At 52.0% G+C, this 22650-nt stretch overlaps 1 protein-coding gene across 1 annotated transcript in view; it reads left to right on the top strand.

Moving 5' to 3' along the window:
• The first annotated feature begins 6706 nt into the window (after positions 1-6706).
• Positions 6707-22650, top strand: part of ARHGAP32 (Rho GTPase activating protein 32) — a 394160-nt gene continuing 378216 nt past the window's right edge. The window contains exon 1 of the mRNA XM_073657439.1: positions 6707-7081. The gene's annotated coding sequence lies outside the window, so the exon portion shown is untranslated. The remainder of the gene's footprint in view (positions 7082-22650) is intronic.

Here is a 22650-nt window from a genome sequence, read left to right as displayed (position 1 = left end):
GGGTTCCTTCTGCCTTCGTGTCTCTGGGCCTTTCTTTGTGTTCCTTGCCTCCTTTCTCCTCCGTTTCAGTTCCTTTCTTACTTTCCTTCCTGTTCCTTCTCCTTTCTCTTTCTGCTGTCTCAGGCCTCCACTCCAGGCTTGCCTCTGGAGCTGGGCCCAGACTGAGCCACAGCTCCCTGTCAGCCCTCTCTGGCTGAGCTCCTCTCTTCTTCTCCTCCTCTCTGAACTGAACCCTGATCTAAGATGGTGCCCACCTTATATACCTCCCTCTATGTGTGAGCCCAGGTGACTAGCAACCAATGGGCTCCTACCTATGCCCAGAAACCCACCCCTATCTGCTCCTACACCACTGGGTTTTCCTCCCCCTCCCCACTCCAGCCAGGAACAGAAGCTGTCGTGCCTGCACTCTGTCTAGTGGGAGCACCGTTGGTCTGTTCCTCGGAAATGGGGTGTGTGTGGTGCATGCAGCCTACTGAGCCCCGGTCCACACTCCATCCTTACCCGGGAGTGGAATATCACACCTCTGGTTCGAGGTGCAATACCCCTGTAGCAGCCGAGTCCTCGGGGTGCTACATTCCCCCCTGGTAAACCACAGCACGTCCTCGGGCTGGAAAAGAGCAAAGACAATTTAAAACATACAAATTTTTAAAGTGCACTCATATATAAGACATTAACTTTTCACTCATCCCTTTATGGGAGGTACTCTTTTCTTCTTAACGTTACTGGTATAAAACATTTTTTTTTTTTTTTTTATAAAACATTCTACTAAAGCCACTGGGACTCTTTTTGCAAAACACCATATAAAACTTTTGGCATTACTATTTTAGCAGCATATTAAACTTTCCATTATAAGATATTTTCAAATAAAACATTTTCAAAACATATTCTTGAGCTCTGGCCGCTGTGCAACTTGCGACCAGGTAAAGGTGCAACAGTCCATTTTAATTTTGAGGTAGACGTTGCGGTTCTTGTATAAAACCAGTAGGGGGCGCTTTAAGAAGCGCAACTATGTACAAGGGTATGGCCGCTCTCAGTCCTCGGCCAGTGGGAATAGGGGAATGGCTGCTCACAGTCCTGAGCCTGGTTAGGGATTAGGGGCACACAGGTAACAGTTCACACAATCAACAATTTCACGACAGTTCTTGTACCCCGACGGGTAACTATATACAGTTCCACTTTACCATTCTCTAATAATGGTGTCCTCCTTGTTCTTCCGGGTAGTCTTCAGGTCCGTCCGGATCCTCGGTGTACTCTGTTTCTGGGCGGTACTGTAGTTCCTCTTCCGTGAGCCGGTGAACGTGGAGGGCGTACGGTCCCTTGGCACCCTTGTGCCGGGTGAAGGTGACCACATCACCCGGGTAGAGATCACGTCCGCGGTGTCCCTCCGGCAGGTGGCTCTCGACATCCCTGCGGGTGACAAAGACGTCGCCGGGGGTTCGATGGTCTCGGATAAAGCCCCAGCCATGCTCCAGCTGGAACTTTATTACGGTCCCGTTGACTCGGGGACCGTGGGCGGCTCGGGGATCTTGTCGGGTCCTGCGCTTCTGCTCCGCGCCTGCAGCTGTTCTTCTCGGATTCGCCTCTCCCGCCGTTCCCTTTCAAATACCTCCAGCTGTTGACGGCAGCACTCTTCACGCCGGGCTGCGTCCGCCCGGGTCTCCTGGGTGAACCCTATGAGATTCTCACCGGTGGGGTCCCATGCAAACTGGGCATGCTCCAGCGGAAGCGGAGCGATTTTGGCGGGCTCCGGAGCCGGGATCAGAGGCTCACACAGGGGCCGTTCCCTCCGGAGATGGGGGTTGACGTACTCCGGTGGCCACACGAAGGGCAGCCCGTCCGGGCTGGTGTGTTGCGCATAGAGATCTGCGCCCAAGGGTGGCACCACGGGCCCCGATCGGGGAGCAGCGCCCCGGGTTACTCGGCCTTGCGACCAGGCCGGGGAACTTCCGGTTGGGTCTGGGGGTGGCACTGTTGAGGAAGAGGGCGCTGGAGGGGCAGCGGCGCCCGGGCTCACCAGGCCTTGCGACCAGGCCGGTGGTACTTCCTCTTTTGCCGCGCCCGGGGTCGAGGGGCGTGGCGCGGAACGGGGCGTGACCGCGGCTCCTGCCGCTTGAGGCCTAGTTGGTAGCAGTGGCGGTGCGGCAACGGGTGTGGTGAGTAGGGCTTCGGGCTCTGCGACGGGAGGCTGGGGCAGGCTTACGGCTGCTGGGCTCGGGGTGATGATGTCCCCATTACCTGCCTCAATCCTTGCAGCTCCCTCCGCGGCGTCGTCTCCGGCCTTCGTCCCTCCTGCACCATCCTCAGAGTCAGACGTGCTCCATGTTGCGGGTGGCGCCTCCTGCCGGCGGGTTCCAGCCTGCCGGGCCATCTCCCTTCTCCACTCGGCCAGCGCATCCTGCTGTGCCCGGGCCATCCTCCGGTCCAAGTCCTTCAGCGCAGCCTGTGCACGCTCCGGATCTCTGGGGAGCTGTGCCAGGATCTCCACTAGGCTGTCTGGCGGTTCGGCCTGCAGCAGGCTCCGGACCAAGGTGTTGGCACTGCTGGACGCTTCCTCCATTCCCGGGTGCGGTCTGTCCAGACTGAACCAGAGCGCGCCCTGCCCCACAGTTTTCTTCACTTCCCGCCCCCATTGGGGGTGGTCCTGGGGCAACTTGGTGACAGTCAGTTTCAAGGGCAGCCCTCCCACCCTGATGGACATCTCCACTGCTGCATTCATGGCTGGTGGGGGCGGGCTCCTTCTTTGGCGCCACTCTGGGACCTGGCCCACGATGGGAGGTGGCTTCCTGCTGTCCTTTGGTGCGCACATAATGGCGTCCGCTCTGCCAGGGCGGGAAAAACTGATGAAGATGGCGGGAAACGGTCAAAGATGGCGTCTGATGGCGGGAAACGACTGGAAATGGCGGGAGACTTCTTTTTAAGGTACATGTGCAGTTTTCTTCAGGCAAGCAATACCCGCTTGTGGCGGGTTGGTAACGATCCTGCCGACTACGCCAAAGTTGACGCACCCCCTGGGCCTGTGTTGTGCAGGGGAACCCGGAACCGGGCCTGTTGTAGAATGCTGGGGGTTGTAGTCTCCGTGTGGCGGTGACCCGGTCCGTGCCCAGGGTGGTCAAACCAGTGGCAGTCTATTTGTATGGTAATAAGTGTCCGACTACGCCACCTGTGGATTGCGGTCAGTGGGGACCGCCGCTGCGCTGCAGACCGCTGAGGCTGATGTTGTTTGCGCAGCTGAGTATGGGATGACTCCCCACGGGAGAAGTATTGCCTCAGGGCAGCTAATGTGGATGATGGTGGTAGTGATGGTGTGAGGGTCCCAGTGCTAGTGGTGCTGGAGCGGCAAGGAATCACAGAGACGTGTGGTGCAGTTTCCAAAGCTTTACTCACAGTTGTTGCTCGGTCACTTCGGCCAGCAGTGACCGCCCGAGCCGTGCTGCGTCCACCAGGTGAGGGACTCGGTCAACTCCCAAGCAATTCCAGAGTGTGGCTGAAAGCTCCCCTCTCTTCCTTTCTACTGGCCGTCCCCACCAGTGACCCACCTTTGTCCAGCTTCCTCGGGCCTTCTGTTGGTGAAACCTCTCTCCGGTCTCCCTGACCCTATGCGGTATGCCTTTCTGGTGGATGTAGTGAGGGGTCGCACCAAGATGTGGTCACGACCTCCGGTTTTGGCTGAGGATTAGTCGCCTCCACCAATTCGGGTTCCGGTACCCTGCTCTGCCAACCCTTCACCCTGTATCTCCTCTGGGCATATGGGGTTCCTTCTGCCTTCGTGTCTCTGGGCCTTTCTTTGTGTTCCTTGCCTCCTTTCTCCTCCGTTTCAGTTCCTTTCTTACTTTCCTTCCTGTTCCTTCTCCTTTCTCTTTCTGCTGTCTCAGGCCTCCACTCCAGGCTTGCCTCTGGAGCTGGGCCCAGACTGAGCCACAGCTCCCTGTCAGCCCTCTCTGGCTGAGCTCCTCTCTTCTTCTCCTCCTCTGAACTGAACCCTGATCTAAGATGGTGCCCACCTTATATACCTCCCTCTATGTGTGAGCCCAGGTGACTAGCAACCAATGGGCTCCTACCTATGCCCAGAAACCCACCCCTATCTGCTCCTACACCACTGGGTTTTCCTCCCCCTCCCCACTCCAGCCAGGGACAGATGCTGTCGTGCCTGCATTCTGTCTAGAGGGAGCACCGTTGGTCTGTTCCCACTAGGGGTGTGTGTGGTGCATGCAGCCTACTGAGCCCCGGTCCACACTCCATCCTTACCCGGGAGTGGAATATCACACCTCTGGTTCGAGGTGCAATACCCCTGTAGCAGCCGAGTCCTCGGGGTGCTACATTCCCCCCTGGTAAACCACAGCACGTCCTCGGGCTGGAAAAGAGCAAAGACAATTTAAAACATACAAATTTTTAAAGTGCACTCATATATAAGACATTAACTTTTCACTCATCCCTTTATGGGAGGTACTCTTTTCTTCTTAACGTTACTGGTATAAAACATTTTTTTTTTTTTTTTATAAAACATTCTACTAAAGCCACTGGGACTCTTTTTGCAAAACACCATATAAAACTTTTGGCATTACTATTTTAGCAGCATATTAAACTTTCCATTATAAGATATTTTCAAATAAAACATTTTCAAAACATATTCTTGAGCTCTGGCCGCTGTGCAACTTGCGACCAGGTAAAGGTGCAACAGTCCATTTTAATTTTGAGGTAGACGTTGCGGTTCTTGTATAAAACCAGTAGGGGGCGCTTTAAGAAGCGCAACTATGTACAAGGGTATGGCCGCTCTCAGTCCTCGGCCAGTGGGAATAGGGGAATGGCTGCTCACAGTCCTGAGCCTGGTTAGGGATTAGGGGCACACAGGTAACAGTTCACACAATCAACAATTTCACGACAGTTCTTGTACCCCGACGGGTAACTATATACAGTTCCACTTTACCATTCTCTAATAATGGTGTCCTCCTTGTTCTTCCGGGTAGTCTTCAGGTCCGTCCGGATCCTCGGTGTACTCTGTTTCTGGGCGGTACTGTAGTTCCTCTTCCGTGAGCCGGTGAACGTGGAGGGCGTACGGTCCCTTGGCACCCTTGTGCCGGGTGAAGGTGACCACATCACCCGGGTAGAGATCACGTCCGCGGTGTCCCTCCGGCAGGTGGCTCTCGACATCCCTGCAGCCTACTGAGCCCCGGTCCACACTCCATCCTTACCCGGGAGTGGAATATCACACCTCTGGTCTGAGGTGCAATACCCCTGTAGCAGCCGAGTCCTCGGGGTGCTACATATACATGGGGTGATGGTGGGGGTTGTACAGTATATACAGGGGGTGATGATGGGGTTGTTGGACAGTATATACAGGGGGTAATGATAGGGGTTGTACAGTATATACAGGGGTGATTATGGGGTTGTACAGTATATACAGGGGTGATGATGGGGGTTGTACAGTATATACAGGGGTGATTATGGGGTTGTACAGTATATACAGGGGGTGATGGTGGGGGTTGTACAGTATATACAGGGGGTGATGATGGGTGTTGTACAGTATATACAGGGGGTGATGATGGGAGTTGTACAGTATATACAGGGGGTGATGAGGGGGGTTGTACAGTATATACAGGGGGTGATGATGGGGGTTGTTGTACAGTATATACAGGGGGTGATGAGGGGGGTTGTACAGTATATACAGGGGGTGATGAGGGGGGTTGCACAGTATATACAGGGGGTGATGATGGGGGTTGTACAGTATATACAGGGGGTGATGAGGGGGGTTGTACAGTATATACAGGGGGTGATGATGGGAGTTGTACAGTATATACAGGAGGTGATGGTGGGGGTTGTACAGTATATACAGGGGGTGATGGTGGGGGTTGTTGTACAGTATATACAGGGGGTGATGAGGGGGGTTGTACAGTATATACAGGGGGTGATGATAGGGGCTGTACAGTATATACAGGGGGTGATGAGGGGGGTTGTTGTACAGTATATACAGGGGGTGATGAGGGGGGTTGTACAGTATATACAGGGGGTGATGATAGGGGCTGTACAGTATATACAGGGGGTGATGATGGGGGTTGTTGTACAGTATATACAGGGGGTGATGATGGGAGTTGTACAGTATATACAGGGGGTGATGAGGGGGGTTGTACAGTATATACAGGGGGTGATGATGGGGGTTGTACAGTATATACAGGGGGTGATGATGGGGGTTGTACAGTATATACAGGGGGTGATGGTGGGGGTTGTTGTACAGTATATACAGGGGGTGATGATGGGGGTTGTTGTACAGTATATACAGGGGGTGATGATGGGAGTTGTACAGTATATACAGGGGGTGATGATGGGAGTTGTACAGTATATACAGGGGGTGATGATAGGGGTTGTACAGTATATACAGGGGGTGATGAGGGGGGTTGTACAGTATATACAGGGGGTGATGATAGGGGTTGTACAGTATATACAGGGGGTGATGATGGGGGTTGTTGTACAGTATATACAGGGGGTGATGATGGGAGTTGTACAGTATATACAGGGGGTGATGAGGGGGGTTGTACAGTATATACAGGGGGTGATGATAGGGGTTGTGCAGTATATACAGGGGGTGATGATGGGGGTTGTTGTACAGTATATACAGGGGGTGATGATGGGAGTTGTACAGTATATACAGGGGGTGATGATGGGAGTTGTACAGTATATACAGGGGGTGGTCTTTATCCTTGTTGCTAGGTTACCTCCTCGGCCCCCGCAGGTGACGCTGTGAGGGGCGGGGATTGTGGCCGCAGTGAAGGCTCCGGTGCCCGGTGCTCCCTCCCTCCCCGTTCCGGTGTTTCTGTGGGAGTGTCCCGGGATTGTGGCCGCGCCCGGGGGCGGATTTGGGCCGCGGACCCTCCTTCCTCCGAGCCCCGGGCTCCGTCATCGTGTGACCCGAAGAATCGCGGAGATGAGGCGGTGACGAGACTGTGGGAGCCGGAGCCCAAAACCGGAACCCAGAACCGGAGCTCAAAACCGGAGCTCAAAACCGGAACACAGAACCGGAGCCCAGAACGGGAGCCCAGAACCGGAGCTCAAAACCGGAGCCATAAACTGAGCCCAGAACCGGAGCCAGGTGAGAGGCCGTCGCTGCCCACAGGGTGAACTTGAGGGGGTCATAGAGGGGCCCCCAGTACCGGGGTCTATATGTAAGAGAGGGGCCCCCAGTACCGGGGTCTTTATGTAAGAGAGGGGCCCCCAGTACCGGGGTCTGTATGTAAGACAGGGGCCCCCAGTACCGGGGTCTATATGTAAGACAAGGGCCCCCAGTACCGGGGTCTGTATGTAAGACAAGGGCCCCCAGTAGCGGGGTCTGTATGTAAGACAAGGGCCCCCAGTAGCGGGGTCTGTATGTAAGACAAGGGCCCCCAGTAACGGGGTCTGTATGTAAGAGAGGGGCCCCCAGTACCGGGGTCTGTATGGAAGACAAGGGCCCCCAGTACCGGGGTCTGTATGGAAGACAAGGGCCCCCAGTACCGGGGTCTGTATGGAAGACAAGGGCCCCCAGTACCGGGGTCTGTATGTAAGAGAGGGGCCCCCAGTACCGGGGTCTGTATGTAAGAGAGGGGCCCCCAGTACCGGGGTCTGTGTGTAAGACAAGGGCCCCCAGTACCGGGGTCTGTGTGTAAGACAAGGGCCCCCAGTACCAGGGTCTGTATGTAAGAGAGGGGCCCCCAGTACCGGGGTCTGTGTGTAAGACAAGGGTCCCCAGTACCGGGGTCTATATGTAAGACAAGGGCCCCCAGTACCGGGGTCTGAATGTAAGACAAGGGCCCCCAGTACCGGGGTCTGAATGTAAGACAAGGGCCCCCAGTACCGGGGTCTGAATGTAAGACAAGGGCCCCCAGTACCGGGGTCTGTGTGTAAGACAAGGGCCCCCAGTACCGGGGTCTGTGTGTAAGACAAGGGCCCCCAGTACCGGGGTCTGTATGTAAGACAAGGGCCCCCAGTACCGGGGTCTGTATGTAAGACAAGGGCCCCCAGTACCGGGGTCTGTATGTAAGACAAGGGCCCCCAGTACCGGGGTCTGTATGTAAGACAAGGGCCCCCAGTACCGGGGTCTGTATGTAAGATAAGGGCCCCCAGTACCGGGGTCTGTGTGTAAGACAAGGGCCCCCAGTACCGGGGTCTGTATGTAAGACAAGGGCCCCCAGTACCGGGGTCTGTATGTAAGAGAGGGGCCCCCAGTACCGGGGTCTGTATGTAAGACAAGGGCCCCCAGTACCGGGGTCTGTATGCAAGAGAGGGGCCCCCAGTACCGGGGTCTGTATGCAAGAGAGGGGCCCCCAGTATCGGGGTCTGTATGTAAGACAAGGGCCCCCAGTACCGGGGTCTGTATGGAAGACAAGGGCCCCCAGTACCGGGGTCTGTATGGAAGACAAGGGCCCCCAGTACCGGGGTCTGTATGTAAGAGAGGGGCCCCCAGTACCGGGGTCTGTATGTAAGAGAGGGTCCCCCAGTACCGGGGTCTTTATGTAAGAGAGGGGCCCCCAGTACCGGGGTCTGTATGTAAGACAAGGGCCCCCAGTACCGGGGTCTGTATGTAAGACAAGGGCCCCCAGTACCGGGGTCTGTATGTAAGACAAGGGCCCCCAGTACCGGGGTCTGTATGCAAGACAGGGGCCCCCAGTATCGGGGTCTGTATGTAAGACAAGGGCCCCCAGTACCGCGGTCTGTATGTAAGAGAGGTGTTATCTGTGGTGTTACATGGGACTGCAGGTGACAGCACTGTGTCATCTGTGGTGTTACATGGGACTGCAGGTGACAGCACTGTGTCATCTGTGGTGTTACATGGGACTGCAGGTGGTATCTACTACATTGTCTGTGCTCAGGTGATAAGATGAAGAATTCATGGAGCTGTAGGTGCAGAGCAGTAAACCTCGTCTCCATCTCTGCTACATCTGTCAGCCGCGTCTCTGTTACTGGGAGTAGTGCTGGATGCTGGAGGTTGTAGTAGAGGTCAGCAGCGCTCCTTTGCTATGGAGCAGAGGTGAGGCAGTGACGACACACAGAGGTGCGGAGCGTTTGCTTTCTCAGTCACTGGAGCCTCCTTCCCCCAGGAATGTGCCGCAGATCCGTGGCTCTGCCATTGTTTGCCTTGTGGTCCAGCTGTGACATGGAGGCCGCGCCGGTGGAGGCTGCTGATTATGGGCTTGTCTGTGGGTAATGGAGGAGTGTGGGGACAGTGAGGAGCTCTGTGCAGGGGCCCCACTGCTCGTCATGTATGACATGTGCTCACAGCTGTTCTGCTGCCTCAGTGCCGGGGATCTGCTGCCTCAGTGCCGGGGATCTGCGGCCTTAGTGCAGGGGCTCTATGTCGGGGACGGGGGACGTTATACATGGGGCTTGTATCTGAGCTGTGGACGTTACATGTGGGATCTGATTTTGTGGTGCCGTGGCCACTGCCAAGACATGGATGTTCTTCATGCTCCGCTCCATTCTTACTCCATTTGTTCAGTGTCCTCCAGTTTGTTGCATCATGTTTTGTACTCTAGTCACATCCAGAGCTGCGGGTCAGCAGCAGAGGCTCTCCCAGTCCTGCCTTGCTGGGGTTGGGAATCTTCTTTCTTTGGTTATGTTCTTCCCTCCTCTTGTTTTGTGAGTGGCCACAGTTTGTGGGAACCTGCGTCTCTCATTGCTGCCTGTTCCCATCGTTTGCTGCTCCCCTGACCTGACCTCACTTCTCTCCAGACCCCATTGTAACGTGGCCCCCTCCGTCGTATCTGCTTTCTCTTTTCTGGGCTCTTTTCACTTCCTCTCAATGACATGCTTTGAGCGATCCCATAATAAAGTGTGTCAGTGTGATGGCAGCAGCTGAATGCAGCACTCTGGACAGAGGCAGGGGAGGAGGGCGCAGGGATAGACAGGACCATGGCGCTCATTCCTGCTGGGGTTCGGAGGGTTCATCACGGCCACTTGCTGCAGCAGTCAGTACAGGTGCTCAGCAGATCTGGGAAGTGATGTATTGGGATGTCATGTGCCCGGCGGGACGTCATGTGCCCGGCAGCGGGTGTGTGGCCCTGGTGGGCTGGGATTTCCTTCTCATCTGGCATCCTGCATTCTGCTTGTCAGGCTTCACTTCAGTGGGCGCTGATAACCTGCTGTGCAAAAACTGCTGATCTGCACAGCCAGAGAATTATGGTCTCAGCAGGCGGCGCAATATTTTTTTTTAATTAAAGCAAACATTAAGAATATATTAGAAAAAGGCTTCTCTGTGGTGTCCTGCGAATCTGTCAGCAAAGTAGGTGGCAGCAGGGAAGTGATGTGGCCCCGGGAGGCCGCGCTTCTCCCAGTGCCCTGCGTGTCCATTGCTCCTCCGCAGAGTGACCCTGATCGGAGGCTCCGGGACCCTGGACATCCGCTGTGTTACCTGGACTGGTCTCCAGTGGGACCCCATAGTCCACTCTCCTTTTTTCCTTTGTGTCCCCTCTTCCTTGATTTTCCTACTCCTCATATCACAACCTAATAGTTTGTTGGTGCTGAGGCCTCGACTCTTCTCTGTCTGGGTGGGAGGCAGCTCGCATTATCAGAAATGCTGCACCCTGCTCTGCCTTAACAGCTGCGCTCCCTCCTGCTGCTGCTGCCCACCCATGTGTTCTGAATGGAGAGAGGGAGGAATGTGAATAATCAAGCTCCGTTGTTTCTTTTCCATTCACCTCCCATGTGTCTGACAGTCCTACGTCAGCCTTGAGTGGTTCATGGAGGGATCTGCAGAAATAGACCAAGCAATCCTGGAGACCAGATGCTTTCTTCTCAGCTGTGTACAGGGGACTGGAGCTGCACAGGAGCTTGGGATGATGAGGATGAGGCCTGGTTCAGAAGTCTGCAGCTCGTGTATGCATCATGTATGGGTTGTGTATGTGCCATGTGTGCGTTCCGTTGGTGTTTTTCACAATTAGATCGTGGACCCATCTATGGAGCCGTGCACATGTCTGTGTTTGCTGGCATATTGATCGGTCCACAAAAACTCTGAGACCTGTCTGTTTTTGATCAGTCCTAGATGAACATTACTCATGCAAGTCCCTGACAGCTTATGGGTGGCATCTGTGATTAACATTGTAATAGAAGATTTGTCATTTATTTACCCACACGTGACAATCACTGACCGAACCCTGGTGGTGAGACCTGACCCGAATCCTGGTGGTGAGTCCTGACCCGAGCCCTGGTGGTGAGTCCTGACCCGAGCCCTGGTGGTGAGTCCTGACCCGAATCCTGGTGGTGAGTCCTGACCCGAATCCTGGTGGTGCGACCTGACCCGAGCCCTGGTGGTGCGACCTGACCCGAGCCCTGGTGGTGCGACCTGACCCGAGCCCTGGTGGTGCGACCTGACCCGAGCCCTGGTGGTGCGACCTGACCCGAGCCCTGGTGGTGCGACCTGACCCGAGCCCTGGTGGTGCGACCTGACCCGAGCCCTGGTGGTGCGACCTGACCCGAGCCCTGGTGGTGCGACCTGACCCGAGCCCTGGTGGTGAAAACTGACTGCACTATTTTACAGGTATGACAGGTTCTCCTCCTCACACACTGTGCAGCTCTTCTGTCCATACAGTGGCTGCTGGTGGAGAAGCATGTGACCAGACCCGCCCAACAGCCTCTTCCAATAGGAAAGCAGCTTTCACATGTGAGGTGTTTTCTATTGGAGGAGACTGATGGGCGTGTCTGGTCACATGACCTTCCACCAGCTGCCACTGTATGGACAGGAGATCTGCTCAGTGTGTGAGGGAAGCTGCAGAAAGCAGAGCAGGAGGAGAACCTGTGATATACAGAATCATGGACCCAACAGGTGTGATGAAGGTAAGCCTGCAGCCAGTGATGGACAGCAGCACAGCAGCCATAGAGGGCAAGCGGATAAATGTTTCATCAAACCCAATTGCATGCATTTAAGTAAGAAAAAAGATGTCTCCAAAGACGGACAACCCAATTTAAAAAACACTTTCTTTGAAACGCCGCAGCCTTCTAGAGAAAATAATAATTCATGCTGCCCGCGGGCAGCAGGATCAGGTGACCGTTTCCCATTAGTCCTCCTGGCAGCAGCGTTGCTGTCATGTGTTTCCTCCTTTGTGAACAGAATAGTTAGTTTCGGTTACTGACACGATGGTGATGGTGGACAAGGAGGCAGGAGCGGTGGTGACTAGTGATGAGCGAGCATGCTCCCCAGTGATGAGCGAGCATGCTCCCCAGTGATGAGCGAGCATGCTCCCCAGTGATGAGCGAGCATGCTCCCCAGTGATGAGCGAGCATGCTCGCCACTGCTCGGTACTTGCCCGAGCATTTCACTGCTCGAGATGCTTGGCTGTCGGCGAGTACTTCTGGGATGCTCAGGCGGGAGCTCGGGTCCCCTATCCGCATGTTTGCTCTTTAGAGAGCCAATGAACATGCAGGGATTGCCTGCTACTCACACGTAGCCATGTTGTTTGTGGCATTACAGTGATTGGCTGGCCTCATACCGTCATTAGGTCTATATAAGAGCTGGTGATCCTATGCTCGTCACAGTCTATCCCGGAAACACAGGAACGGTTTCGTCTGCAGGTTTATTATATCAGCATAAAGCACTGCGGACTTCAGCAAAATAAACTCAGCCTTGCTGGCATAAAGGTAAAACAAAAGACAAATGGTAACACAGTCCATATGTGTGCGGGTTCGCCTGCACCAATGTGCAGCACCCTTCAGCTCCTCCTGAGCTGAGGTTCCACAGCCTGGAAACTTGTCTCTCCAAACTCAACAACAGAAAAAAAAACAGTGACTGAGCATTTAACCTTGCTCAGCCACACCCTGAGGTGGAGGTATGGTGAATGACTCCCCTCCCTTCTGTCATTCACACAAAACCACTCCCTTCACAAAGGTGTTTTAAGCCCCCCAACATATAACATGCTGGTTGTAGGTTCAGTTCACTAAGGCTAGCAGTCCTGAGGACTAATCCAGCTGCATATATTACTGGTGATGGCAGAAGTTAGGCAGGGTTTGTGGACAGTGTATACATCACAATAGGGTCTTCCACACGGTCAAGTTTCAGTAGCCGTGAGTCTGGATCACATATTCCTCACCCTCAGCCAGGCATGGTCGTGTGTGACAATGGCCGTAACCTGGTGGCGGCTCTGAAGCGAGGTGAGCTCTCTCACGTACCATGCCTGGCCCATGTGCTCACCCTAGTGGTTCGGCGGTTTCTTAAAACCTACCCAGATCTGCCTGATCTGCTTGTCAAAGTACGCCGCCTGTGTGCCCATTTTAGAAAGTCACCTACAGCTTCCGCCGCCCTTGCCATGCTTCAGCAGCGTTTGCAGTTTCCGGTTCACCGACTGGTGTGCGATTACCCCGCGTGTTGGAACTCAACCTTGCAGATGTTGGGAAGGATTTGTTAGCAGCACAGGGCAGTTGTTGAGTTCCAGCCTCAAAACGCCAGTCGGTATTCAGGTCAGCCTCCACACGTAAGAGCTCAGGAGTGGGCATGGATGTCAGACATCTGTGCTGTCCACCAAAACTTTGATGACTCCGCCAGGATGGTGAGCGTCGATGACGCCATAATTAGCGTCACCATCCATCTTCTCTGTCTACTGAAGCACTCGCTGCTCCCAATTAAAGAGGATGCATTGCAGGCGGAGCACGATGAGATGGAGCAAGGAACAAGACAGAGTGATTCCACACAGCCCAGGTGGGTTGGTGACACTTCTAGACCCACGCTACAAGGAGAACTTTCTATCTCTCCTTCCTGCGACGGAGAGGTTTAGTAAAATGTTGCCGTACGAGAAGGCCCTTGTTGCGGAATTATTAAAAAATTCCCATCTGAAGATGCTGGCGGCAGAGGTCACAGTTCCTTGGACAACCAAGAAGTACAAGCGAGGAAGACACAAATACAACACAGCAGAGGCAGGGGAACACTGACAAAGGTGTGGGACAGTTTTTTCAGACCCTCCAGGCACCCAGGCCCTGATGCGCGAGGTACTCTGACGAGGGAAAAGTTTTCGAATATGCTGAAGGAGTACCTTGCCGACCTTACCAGCGTCCTCTGTGATTCCTCTGTGCCTTATAATTATTGGATATCCAAGCTGGATACGTGGAATGAACTGGCTCTCTACGCCTTGGAGGTCCTGGCCTGCCCTGCCGCCAGCGTTTTATCAGAGCGGGTTTTTAGTGCCGCTGGTGGAGTTATAACTGATAGGCGCATCCGCCTGTCAACTGAATATGCTGACAGGCTGACTCTTATAAAAATGAACAAAGGCTGGATTGGGCCAGACTTCTCAACACCACCGAATGATAGCAGCGTAATATAAACTCAAATCCAATGGCTTTTTTTTTGGGTGGTCTAACTCTATTCCCATGCACCTCTTCACACCCAGACATGGGTATACGCTTCCTGATTTTGGCTATTTTCTGTTGTCCTTCTCCTTCTCCTCATCCTCCACCACCATATCACCAGGGTGACCGTGATGTAACACCCACATCATTTTTTAAGGGTGTTTATGATGCCTGTAGGAATTTTTTTTAGAGGCCTACCTCTAACATTCTGTATGTTATACAGTATGTTCATGTATACCCCCAGTTATAAATGTTTTTCAGCCCATGCACTTAGTGCATGGGCATTACCAGTATAGGAGACCCGCTCCTTTTTTACTGAGGACCTCCTCTATGTGTCTTCAAATTGGTATTGGGGTTGTTCCAAAAATTTGGGCATGCCTTTCATTCACTGCATACGCAATAACAATATAGGTGACCCGATCCTTAATAATGGTAAACTATTTATTTAAATCAGGCCATCTATGTGTCTTCAAAGGTGTATTGGGGATTTTCTCAATTTTGGGCAGACCTTACGGTTACTGCATGGCCATTACAACTATAGGAGACCTGATCCTTAATAATGGGAAATTTCTTTTTACAACCAGGCCCTCTTATCTCTTCAAAGGGGCATTGGGGTTTTTCCAAATTTTGGGCAGGCCTTGAAGTCACTGCATACGCTATAACACTATAGGAGACCCGCTCCTTAATAATGGGAACAACAGCGCATAACTGACTGCTGGCCATTTAAGAATAGTAAGGGCCGCCTGATGGCCCTATAAAAATAGTGTTTGTGACTTTGTGTCCCTCCATCATAAATGAAACAGGATGTGTCTGATGATGTGTCACACAGCACATGGCCAGATAAGGTTGTAAAATGTTAAAATGACATTTCCCAGTGAATACATTTTGTCTTGGTTGAAAGCAATGCAAAAAACGCATCAAAAACGCTACTTGTGAACATAGCCCAAGGTGTGGAGGAGCATTTTTGGTTTTGGTTATTTATTTTGCCTCATATACAAGTCATTACCCTGGAAAGGATGTTCCTTAACATATTTCCCAGGAAAATCCATTTTGGTTTAGTTTTTGTATGTTTTATTGTGAGTCCGTAAAAGTGGTGTAATACTCTGACCACGTTGTTGACAGCAGTGATCTGGGAGTCAGAGATGCTTCCGGGGGTCTTCCCCATGCTGTCCCCATGTCATTTGAGCAATTTTTAGGCTCCCTGCAGACCGCTGAGGGGAATCGCCTGAAAAATGCTGGAGTTTCCCATAGACTTACATTGGGCTCATTGCTCGGGTCGACCACCTGAGTATTCCAATGTGCTCAACCCGAGCATCGAGCACCTGAGCATTTTAGTGCTCGCTAATCACTAGTGGTGGCATCTGCTCCATCGTGCACAGGAATCGTCCTGGCCCATCTTCTGACCCCCATCTACCAGCTCCAAGACTTTCCCCTGGACGTTCAGTCTCCATCTTGGAGGGGCTGCTCTGGTCGTCTGCTGCTGGTACCACCGGTGGATCCTCCTCTGCTCTTCTGCTGATCTTCTGATTGGGGCGTTGGACTATAGCGAAGCCCCCAGACCTGATGATATAGACGTGTGGCGATATAGCGTTGTGGCAGGGGCGTCAGACTGGTGGGCTGTGTGTGATGGTCTCTTATCTACTGGGGATATTTTGTGGACCCCCTGCAGAGAGGTGGAGAGGGCGGCAGCTTCTTCCTGGCAGCTCTCCAGCTTCCGCTTTTGCTGATCTGATCTTTTTCTCTTTGCAGAGCATCATTTAGTAAGCGTTTAATTGCTGCAGAGCGGCTGCGCTTCACTGACCTCAGAGCTGCATTCTGTTGACCGCTCATTTACTTGCATTAAAGGAAGAAACGTCTCATCCTCCTCAATGCTAAACAGATATCGATGAGACGGGGAGGAAAGTCTTCCCCGGGCGGCGCAGAACCTCAGCGTCGCACCCCTCCGCATAGTCTTGGCTCATCAGGTTAATTGCCAGCAGTGTCCCCCACTTTCTGATGTACGGTGACACCATTTATGGCAGTGCTGGGGAGAGACGGGTGAGATCAGCTGCTCATAAGCCCCCACTATACCAGCAGGTAGCGGAGGGTGAACGGCTGATGCTCCACGGCCCCGTCCTGTTTCCACGTCTCTGCGGGACATCGTGTACGTTATGGGTGACATTGGTAATGCTAAGGGCAAGATATGGGTAGACCTCACACGGTGGCGGTGGTCTCACTACACCTTTCCTGCTGGGTCATCCTCCGATCCTGCGTCTTGTCTTATGTGGGGGTCTTGTGAACTGCCAGGTGTCTCCTCCTTACTATCGACAGTTTATTGGGTATCAGTGACCGGACCCTCCACCTCATGTCGCTTTCCTCTTCTGTGCTGCCTTCTCTTTCCTCATTGCTAATGAAGGGACCCTCCCCCCTGTGGAGACCCCCGCTGTGTGACACGGAGCAGGTTCACACCTCTAATAGTGAGAATTGTCTGTAATTACAGTTTGAGAGTCCCAGGAATCAGGGGAATCTCCTGTGCTTTATGGATGAGGTTTCAGGATAATGTGTGATATTGATTTCTGCTCCTGTGGATCCATTTCACTCATTGATCTCCGCTAATGTCCTTCCAGTGCTGAGATCCGATGTCCTGGCGGCTGCTCGTCGTTTACGTGTCAGTCCGATCACCCCGGACATCGCATGAAGGTTCCCGGTCATATAGTCATCATCATGGGCTTATAAGGTCCGCTCCAGACAGAAAGCTGAATAATGCAGATCTGTCACCAGATTTCACAATATAAACTGCTGTTAGACCTGATGAGGCTGCGGTACTTACTGTGCCAGTAACCCAGGTCAAAATCTCTATAATCTTTTGTGAAAGTTTCTTGTCTGATATTGAAGATTAGCAACTGGACAATCCAGAACATTGTGCAGATTGTGACCCGACGTGATAAAGTGGAAGGTGGTCGCCACTGGGGGCATCAGTAGCGGATACGAGGCATCAGTGGTGGGTACCTGGGGGGGCATCAGTAGTGGATATGAGGCATCAGTGGTGGGTACCTGGGGGGCATCAGTGGTGGGTACCTGGGGGGGCATCAGTAGTGGATATGAGGCATCAGTGGTGGGTACCTGGGGGGCATCAGTGGTGGGTACCTGGGGGGCATCAGTAGTGGATATGAGGCATCAGTGGTGGGTACCTGGGGGGCATCAGTGGTGGATACGAGGCATCAGTGGTGGGTACCTGGGGGCATCAGTGGTGGGTACCTGGCCACCACCCCCTGCCACAAGACATTGCCCTGAGTCTGCATGTGACTGTCTTTTCCAGCTGAGGTTTGGGTAAATGCGCTGCTGACCCCGGGGCTGGGAATAGGTGACGGCTGTGAATAATTTTATGAGTCTCTTACGTTACAGGAGTCATTAGTGTATACTATGAGGGCGGCTCTCGGGCATGTGGACTACAAGGCTCAGCCAGCACTCTGAATTGCAGGGCTGTGGAGTTGGAATCGGAGTCGGCATAAAATGAACCAACTCCAACTCCTAAAGTATATAATAAATTGGGTGCAGTCGTTCAATGCAGTTTGTGGGGAATATTTTTTCATAAGAATTTGGGAAAGTTATGAACTGTCCTATAAATGTCCGTCCTGTTCCTGATCTCAGGGTCTGGACTTTACTGAGATGAATCTGTGCACATGAGCCGTGTATGAGGGAGTCTGAGTCGCGTGTGAGGGAGTCTGAGTCGCGTGTGAGGGAGTCTGGGTCGCGTGTGAGGGAGTCTGGGTCGCGTGTGGGGGAGTCTGGGTCGCGTGTGGGGGAGTCTGGGTCGCGTGTGGGGGAGTCTGGGTCGCGTGTGGGGGAGTCTGGGTCGCGTGTGGGGGAGTCGTGGAGCCTGTGTATGAGGGAGTCGGGGCCGCGTGTGAGGGGGTCGTGGAGCCTGTGTATGAGGGAGTCATGGGGCCGCGTATGAGGGAGTCGGAGTCGTGGACATTGAGGAGTCGGAGGTTTGGCTGACCGACTCCACAGCCCTGCTGCATTGTGCTACTATACAAGTCCGTCACTACAATGTCATATATATGAGTCTGACAAGTCTTCAGATGTAAAGAACCTGAGAAATCCCACTCAGAAGGAGACTAGTAAGTGTTCAGCAGTGTGTGAGAGAGAATAACTCCCCCTATTATTCTCATAATCCCGAGACCTCTGCATACAGGTCCATGGCCGGCTTCAGATTGGAGCGGTGCCGTCCCAGTGTGCGGAGCCCGGCTCCCTCAGGCCGTCAGTGCCATTGAGGAGTTGTCTCCGGCCACAATGATAGTATTGAGAATGAGGGGCCCGGGCCGGATAATGAGCTATTGACAGTCGGTGCCCGCTCCTGCCAGCCGGGACCCTCATTTACATGTTTGCTTTTCAAACTTCACATCTAACATAAAGCAACGAGACCTAATTGTTCTAGTGCAAGAAAATAAGAGCCGGACTGTGCAAACGTGCGGGAGGAATCTGTATCCAGAGCCGGCTCTATTCCTACTTACTTGGCTCCAGGTTCATGACATTTGTAAGGTCCTCGGCTAGCTGTCATTGAATGGAAGGAAAAACGTTTCCATTCAGAGACGGACTGCGAGCCTGGCCTGGATACGTGGCCCCTGAGAAGGATCACTTTATATCAGAGTTTTCATTTATTGATAGAAACATGAAGTAGATTAGAAAGCGGCAGGATTCACGAACAATGTCCATTAGATAATGTCTGAGCTGTATGACAACATGAAAGAAGCATGGTGGTGGGTCCAAGCTATAAAAACCTAAAAAGATGACCAACAACCCAACGCAATTCAATAGAAACATTTTATTTGTAGAAAAGAAATATATGAAAATTATTTTAAAAGAAAAGAATGGGAAAAGTGCGCCCAACAATAAATTCTTGAAATGGGGTGTACATAAATAGTTACAGTGGGCACGGAAAGTATTCAGACCCCTTTAAATGTTTCACTCTTTGTTTCATTGTAGCCATTTGGTAAATTCTATAAAGTTCATTCTGAATACTTACCGTACCCACTGTACATCTAATATAGCAGGAATACATTAATGCAGGATCCACATGACGATCAAGATTCAATATGTGTCAAGTGCAGAGTGATTCAGGTTTTTCCTCTGCTGATTATTAAAGTGACGGAGTGCAGAATAAATAGAAATCTAATCTGACTTTAGTCATATATTAGATACACAAATTAATAAAGTGACTGGTGCATATGCTCCCTTGTCAAAGCCCAGGTGAAACACGTCGGGATGTTCATATTTGGAGGTTCTAGATAATGTCAGTACAAGCCCCAAATGTCAACGTCCCGACGCGCGTTTCACCTGGGCATTGACAAGGGAGCATAGTCACCAGTCACTTTAGTCATATATTAGATACACATATTATAAGTCAGATTTCTATTTATTCTGCACTCCGTCACTTTACTAATCCGCATAGGCAAAACCTGAATCATTCTGTACTTTATTGATCTATATTGAAACTTGATCCTCATGTGGATCCTGCATGAATGTATTCCTGCTATATTAGATGTAACCATTTATGTGCGCCCCGTTTCAAAAATGTATTATTGTTGTGCTCACTTTTCCCCATTTTGTTCCTTTAAAATATTTTCATATATTTCTTTTCTACAAATAAAATGTATATTGAATTATGTTGTGTTGTTTGTCATCTTTATAAGTTTTTATTGTCTTGAGTATAATGATGACGTCTCCAGGAAGTGTTATCAGAGGAAAAACTTTCTGCTCCTTCTGTCATATGATTCCTCTGCAGTATATAGTCCCAGGCCTTCACTTCTAAACATGGCCAAACACAACGATGGGGGATGGGACCCACTCCACATCCATTGTGTATGGGTGGTCCGACGCTCACCTGGCATTTCATGTTGGATCTTCATACCCAGATAGAGCTTGGAGGAGGAGGAGGACAGTGGAGCTTGGAGGAGGAGGAGGACAGTGGAGCTTGGAGGAGGAGGAGGACAGTGGAGCTTGGAGGAGGAGGAGGACAGTGGAGCTTGGAGGAGGAGGAGGACAGTGGAGCTTGGAGGAGGAGGAGGACAGTGGAGCTTGGAGGAGGAGGAGGACAGTGGAGCTTGGAGGAGGAGGAGGACAGTGGAGCTTGGAGGAGGAGGAGGACAGTGGAGCTTGGAGGAGGAGGAGGACAGTGGAGCTTGGAGGAGGAGGAGGACAGTGGAGCTTGGAGGAGAAGGAGGACAGTGGAGCGTGGAGGAGGAGGAGGACAGTGGAGCGTGGAGGAGGAGGAGGACAGTGGAGCGTGGAGGAGGAGGAGGACAGTGGAGCGTGGAGGAGGAGGAGGACAGTGGAGCGTGGAGGAGGAGGAGGACAGTGGAGCGTGGAGGAGGAGGAGGACAGTGGAGCGTGGAGGAGGAGGAGGACAGTGGAGCGTGGAGGAGGACGAGGACAGTGGAGCGTGGAGGAGGAGGAGGACAGTGGAGCTTGGAGGACGAGGAGGAGGACAGTGGAGCTTGGAGGACGAGGAGGAGGACAGTGGAGCTCGGAGGAGCTTGGAGATGGATTTCAGAGGGGCTTGGATACGGATTTCAGAGGAGCTTGGAGGAGGAGGACAGTGGAGCTTGGAGGAGGAGGAGGACAGTGGAGCTTGGAGGACGAGGAGGAGGACAGTGGAGCTTGGAGATGGATTTCAGAGGAGCTTGGAGGAAGAGGACAGAGGAGCTTTGAGGACGGGTAGGGCAGAGGAGCTTGGAGGAGGACCATTAGAGAGGACTGAGAAGACAGAAGGAGGTCAATGGAGGAGCCTGGAGGGAGGGGTAGAAACTAGAGGAGCAGCACAAGAAAGTATGGAGGGGCAGAAGGATCTGGCAGTGGTCCTCTCCCTCCATTGAGAACACATGGGACTAGGCAAGTGTTCTGTACACTGATATCTAGGGTGTATGGCCACCCGAGCTTCGTGTAAACTGTACAAAATATGGGTACATGGCACCATGACAATCGCCACAAAGCACAAATATTTAGTAGAAGGTTTCGCCCAGTGAGGGATCTATACCAGGCCTCAGGGTCGCATCCTTGATAATCCCTTGGTATTAGAGAATTAGGATTTTTGCAGGGTGCGCTTATAGATTGCTCTTCACGGCGTCACTGTTACTGTAGTGAAAGCAAATAGGGATTGTTGGTTGTCCATACATGTCAAGGATAACAGCCGGGACAAGTACTAGACCGATTATTGGGGAACTCACAGTGAGTGTATGGTATATACACCTCTGATTCCAACTCATGGAATATATATAACGCTGCTACCACCAATCGTTTATACAGGCCGATTGGACACCCTTTACAGGTAGCGTATGGCTTCAGGGGTGTGGTTTACAGGGCAAGAGGAACACCGCTACTAAATTTTATTTAATCTGGAAAGGTAGGCAGTGTTTATAAAAATATACAAAATGGGAACAAAACAATACAGTATATATAATCACATAAAATAAAAAGGATTAGCGAAAGAAAAGTACTAAACCTGATGTTGCAGGAATGGCTCTTATCTTTTTGAAGGGAAGTTCTCCGATTAGGAAAATGCACAGAACCCACAGCGAACCATGTTTTCCAGAATGAATGATGGCAGAAACCCAAACTTTGGTGAGCTCAGGTTGTGGCAGGTTGTGGGATTTGATAGGTCTGTTAGAATTTTATGAGATCCCCCCCCAACTTTCAGGATATCTTCGCTCCTGGTTCAGGTTCCAGGCGGTAGATATTGTCGTCGTGTTTCTTATCGCGATTTTACCTTTCTATAGAGATAAAACATGGCATGGATAGCATCATCCATCTGACCGATTTTAAGTTGGAAGGATGTGAGTGAATAAGTTATGTACGATGCTTTGCTGCGACTCCGAAAATATATCTATATACTTTTAGGCCATGCAATGCCCCACTAGGAATTTAAATATACAAATGGACACCTCAGAGATTAATTTGTGGGATTTATTAGGATTCATCCTCTGGGATCGTCTACGCGGTCCCCACGGTCTCATCTCTAGGTCATAGTCCAAGGTCTGGTGTCGGTCACCTCTGACTACCGGATTTTGTCTTTCAGGTTGAGTGTTAAGTTAATCAATGGATAAGAATGTGCCGGAAGCAGTTTCTGCTCTCATTTAACGTCTCCCACAGGAACCGTCTTAATTAATTGGATATTTTTACCCGTCCGCCTCTGATCCGCATCCACACGGCGGGTTACTGGAGTTTCTAGGACAGCGCTCCCGGGAAGCTTTTGTCTCTTTCATATAAAAGGTACAAACGGATTTGACCTTTTATAAAACATTTTTTTTTTTTCTGTTTGAGAAACTAGAGATCCGGGATGATGAGAGTCATACATCTCCGAGATTGTAAGCTTGA

Source organism: Phyllobates terribilis, unplaced genomic scaffold (assembly GCF_046119375.1).
Source record: "Phyllobates terribilis strain yellow unplaced genomic scaffold, ASM4611937v1 Scaffold_12__6_contigs__length_324123572, whole genome shotgun sequence".
Taxonomy (NCBI): domain Eukaryota; kingdom Metazoa; phylum Chordata; class Amphibia; order Anura; family Dendrobatidae; genus Phyllobates; species Phyllobates terribilis.
Note: the sequence above shows the minus strand (reverse complement) of the source record. Positions and strands in the feature narration are given on the sequence as shown.